Here is a 5,752-nt window from a genome sequence, read left to right on the forward strand (position 1 = left end):
CATCCCACTCGCCGGGGTCTTGTGCGCGGTGCCTTTTGGGTAGGAATTGGTCCCCATTATTGCCGGTGCATTCGTGTGTATTTGGTACGTGGTAACAATCAGGGGCTTGGTGGCGCCTGCCGTCAAAGCCACGTAGGCACGTAGAAAGTACTACGCGTGGGTTTCTGCTACTACGGGCGTCGTTCTTTGCTTCAAGTGCTTTGCCTTGAAACGTGGAGAAAGGCTAGGGAGCCAGACCCATGACGACATAATTTTATAAGCATCGCTTGCGCTTAACACCGAAGTTAGTTGGCGCTCTCACCTCGAAACACCTCCAGTGCATGCCGGCCCGAGCGTCGTCTATTGTTTTGTCAAATCAGCTATTGTGTAGCTGAAACTCCGGTGCGCATTTTCTTGCTGATTTTTGTTCCGCTGTCTAGTACCTATATAGGATGAGACACTATCTTTCGCCGTATAGTTATTTGTCGCGTGTATGCTTAGTAAAAGGTTCTGCTGTGCAACTTTCACTGTCAAAGAAATAAATAATATTACCCTGCACTCTAAACACCGAAGTCGCCGCCTTTACTTGAGATTTAAGTGCACTAGTTTGTAAGATTGCCAGCGTGCGACGTGCTTACGCTGTTGAGACGCGCCTGTTGAGTTCTGGCTGTTCTATTGAGAGGCAGAAGGCATTGAGCAGAACGACGGCGTCAACGGGTACCGTCCGACATGACAGTGGGCCGGCAGGGCCTCAAGTATGGTCGGGGTCCCCGGTTCGCCACTCCATCATTGGGCACAGATGGGACGAATTTTTTTCACATGGAAAAGCAGTCGCTGCAGACATTGGACGCTCGCTTGAGGGCCTGCACGTGTTTTCAGGGCGAAACATCATAGTTTTCCCCAGAAGATGGCCCCATACGCGACGAATCGCCGTGCGATGGGCGGTTTGGTTGCCTTCACACGCTTGCGGGGCAAAAGGTTTCCTCGTTTCCCTGAAACCGCCCCGAAACGCGACCAGTCGTCCTTGAGGTGGTCGTCGCGGGTTGTTGATTATAATGCCGACGCCATCGGTCGGTACTACATGGGTGCCACTCTGCTGCTTGCTTAAGCGGTGAGCCACGTGTTGGTTCAGTGCTTTACTGGACTGACATAACACAGACCTTAGTGCTTCACCCACTTTAATTTCTTCACTCAACTTCGGCGTTCATTTGCCACTCCGACTACGTGTGCATGTTCCAAACCTCCGTGGCAGGCGCAGCCAAAGCGAGCCGACTGATGCTACCACTTGCATATCACGTGAGGGCCTATTTCGCATCATCCCATTGAGTGAGTGAGTTGGGAAACTTTATTGCAGGTCCGTCGAGGACGCGAACACTTCGAGCACCCGGCTTGTCCCACGTAGGGACCGGCAGGTCTAGCCCACCGGCCCGGATTTGCCAGGATTTGCTTCCAGGATTTGCTTCCAGGATTTGCTTTCTAGAGCGGGGCTACGCAGAAGCGAGTCCCACTCCTCCTTGATGAACTTGGGGTATGTCGACCCGCACTCCCACAGCATGTGCGCTCGAGTGGAGGTCTGCCCGCAGGAGGGGCAGGCGTCGTCGCGATACACGTCCGAGTAAGCCTCGTGGAGAACGGACAGACCCACATACGTGCTAGTCTGCCGAAGTCTAAGCGAAACGGCTTGCGCCATTCTTCTAAATTTTTTTGACTAGGCTTCAGAATTACCACGTAACGCTCCCTTCTAGTATTTTCCTTCCTCCGTGTTTTCGCCGCCAACCGTGCAAATGCGCGAGTGCCACTGCTCGCGCGTTCGTGGTCGTCTTCTTCCACAGCTGTCTCCGTTGCCCCTCATCATTTGAGCGTAGCATTTCACTTCCCTTCTGTCATCGTAATGGCGAGGCCACGTTTACGTGGGTATGAGCCATTGCTTAAGGGGTTTCTGTGGTTGGACCACGAGCGCTCCGCCTAGGTATTTACAGCGTCAATGTAATAAAAAAAATGTGAAAGCAGAATGATGAGCCCATGAACGCTTACTACTTGTCGCTTCTGTAAAATGAGATCAGGGAGCTGTATTCGCCTTTTCTGCGAAGCACGCATGTGGTAGGCAGGTGTCTAAAATGTTGTAAGAGTTCTATAAGGCGTACAACTTTTGGGAGATAAAAAAGAATAAGAAAGTGACTGGAACAGTCCACCCAGTGGAGCAAGAGCAAAGCAGTATATGTCTAGAAGCTGCAGTTACTCGGGCTAAAAAGCTTCATTCTGCTATGCGAGAGAAGAAAACCACGAACAGTTCCGAACAGAAAGCTTATAGATGATAAAATACAAACATTTCTCAACAGGGAGATGTCGAGGCGCCGCGTAGCGAGTGGCGGCACGTGAGCCATCATCGGAAGACAAAAAGTATAAGCTATTTCACCATCGCAACCAGTTTTTGTGTTGTTTGGCCGGCGTCCTACGCAGGAGAGCTGCGCGGCGCAAAACAAAGGCGTTCATTTGGGCTGGCTTTCACCGCATGAATGAATATCTCCCTCGTGCGGACACCCTTTCATGACGAGAAAGTACCCATAAAAAAAACAGGAATGCCAGTACTTCCGACGAAATGCTTACACAAAAATATATAATGATTCAGATCAACAGGTTGTACCGCTGAATGAACATATGGCAAATTTTGTCTACTCGTCAGGAACTGCGGCTCCATCTAATTTCCTTTTATTACACATGCGACTGAACACCTGCGCATATCTGCCATTATGTAGTGACACAACGCATACTGATGTCGACCGATACACACCTATACTCAGCCAGGCCTCATTATTCAGAGAGAGCACGTATGCCAAGCGCTGACGTGTGTACCCACTTTCTCATTCCTTTGAACAATAACACGATAGCACACTACATATGGGTGGCGCTCGGGTCTGGTTCTAGCACTTGAAATGACGGCAACGCTGTTGTTGCCACGGGAAGAGTGCTGGACTTCATGAAAACAAGAGTACTTGGCGCTAACGCCAATGAATAACTATACGGGAGGGCATTTTTTCTTTAGAAAACAACCATTACACATGATTGCGAAGACTCATATAACCGTAACCGTCGCGTGGGGGAAGCAAACATAGTAAAACTGGTGTGAAGAAATGTAGTTACTTGTACATTATCTAAGATATATATATATATATATATATATATATATATATATATATATATATATATATATGTATATATATATACGGCTTCTAGCCACAACATTTTACGGCTTCCTTGGCATATATGTTTAGTATCAAACGAGAAGAAACGGGGTTAACCGAGGGACCCGCTATTTATTAATCATATCATCAGAAGCCAACGAACACTGGCACCAACAACAACATAGGGGAAATTACTTGTGCTTAATAAATGAAATGAGGAAATGACAAATTAATGGAAGTGAAAGTTGATGAAAAAACCACTTGCCGTAGGTGGAGAACGATCCCCCAGCCTTCGCATTTCGCGGTGAAGGTAGCTGGCGCCATGGTAGCTCAATTGGTAGAGCATCGTACGCAAAATGCGAAGGTTGTGGCATCGTTCCCCACCTGCGGCAAGTTGCATTTTCATCCACTTTCATTACAATAATTTATCGTTTCCATATTTCATTTATAAAGCACAAGCAATTTCCTCTACGTTGTCCTTGTTGTCAGTTTTGTTGGCTTCTTGTGATCTGTTTAGTATTAGTCATAGTAAAGGTACCAATCCATGTACCTTTAAAAAGCTACAATATTTAACCTACGCAGAGCTCCAGTTTTATTTTTAGGCATCGCACGTATACGGCTCGAAACTACCAATCATGCATTAAGTCACTAACCAACAAAACATGGAGCATAATGAAGCAATCGAAGTGGCTGAAACTTCCAATGCGTGATTTACAGTAACGTAGGCACATTAACGTGGTTTCCGTATTCTACGTAACATTACCAGTGTCATATCAAAACATATTAGGGAAATACCGGACTTTCAGAAGAACAACACAAAAAATAACAGAAGGCAGCCCACGAATTGCCGGCTTGTTTATTGAACAAGTCACATTAGCATCATCAGTGAGGCAATTTATAAGTGTGCAAGTTGTATGATAGCCGGCCCATCTATATAGCATATGCACTATGTATAATGAGGAAGTGCGCGGCTCATTATGTAGTTTTATAAGAAAAGAGTAATGACGAATGACTTTTTCCGGACATATCTAACAGATACATCAAGCACTGTCATACTTCCTAGCAAACGAGAAAAACATACTGATTAGGATTGCAGCACGAGAGAGTGTTTAATACACTGCATGCTTCGAAGAAGTGTTCGAAAGAATAAATCCAATAGGTAAGATTATGTCTGATGACCAACCCGGAATATCACAGTAAGTTACGGTTTGCAGACAACATTGTCATGCTCTGCAATGGCTTCCAATAATTTAGTCCTGGCACTGACCCGAAATGTCAAGGGTGCGCTTGAAGAATAACTCATACAGCACTAAGGTAATGCTCAAAATACTGGCAAGAAAACAATTGCTTGTGGTTCGTAGTCAGTCACTGTACAGACGCTGCCAGAGCAAACTTTCATAGACCGAGCACTCAGCTGAGTGCTCGGTCTATGAAAGGTGTCTATGAAGGTGTCAGGTGTCTTTTCAGATTAAAAAGAATGTGTTTGAGCGCAATTAACTCGCACATCAAAGTAAAGATCAGGGTCCGAATAGACAAAATGTTATTTGACTGGAATTGTTCGTAAGCGCACGTCCTAGCCAATTTTGATACTGGACATATTGAGAAGGCGGCTGACCAATGACAAACAGAACTCCCGGATGAAAAGCTTTGTAAAATCGTTCCCAGCAACTAATAGTTTTTTTTTTGAAATAAAAAAAAACAATCAGTGCTTCCAACATATACTAAACTTCAGTACAAGAAAAAGGTAGACAAGCAAGTAATAGTGCAAATTTTCTCAGCATACAAGATTGAGCGGTTCTGGGAAAATTGTGAGTACTCCAGAGGACGACAGCGCCTTGAGATCACAACAGCGTAAAGATACAGTTCACACACTATGAAAAAGTATTTGTAATGGTTGTTATGCCCAGGGATGCTCAAACATCAGTTACGAAAGCGTGAGTGTGTAGAACGAGAAATTCAGAGACGTCCCTGTGCTTGACACGTGTCCCTAAACTATATTTCGGGTGTCCGAAAACTTTGGTCCACACACGCACATCCCTTTGCTATCGCTGTCTAGCAGTGAAACAAAAATACCGGCTAAAGGCTAATCCGTGTAACACCTAAGTGTTTCCTGGCGCGGGCCATGACATTTGTTCCTGACATGATTGACCTTTTCATAGGTAAATAGCTTGCGGTAGGGAATGTTAGATGGCAGACGAAGCCACAGCAATGAAACCAAATGGTAGTACTAGAGTAAACAGCAATCAAAACTTCATCTTCTTCGTCTTCATGTGACTTTTCGCTTTGTACTTGCTGTTTTTATTGCGTTGTGTATTGTACGGATGCGAAAACGCATCTGAGAGCGCATTTCTTCGCAGTGATAGCGGTTAAGCCGCCTTCTGCGACCTGTCTTGTGTCATCCCCGTTACATCTGAGATCATGATTCCTTGTGTAACAGCCCATGCGGCAAGAGAGTTGCCCGTTCGTTGGTGTTGTGGGTTGTGTTGCTCGGCACACTACGGGGGCTAAGCCAGCAATCGGGCGATACTAGGGGGAAGATAATAAGAAAAATTTAGCGACGATTACAATACTCCCTAATGCGAAAGTCACCG

Source organism: Dermacentor albipictus, chromosome 2 (assembly GCF_038994185.2).
Source record: "Dermacentor albipictus isolate Rhodes 1998 colony chromosome 2, USDA_Dalb.pri_finalv2, whole genome shotgun sequence".
Taxonomy (NCBI): Eukaryota; Metazoa; Arthropoda; class Arachnida; order Ixodida; family Ixodidae; genus Dermacentor; species Dermacentor albipictus.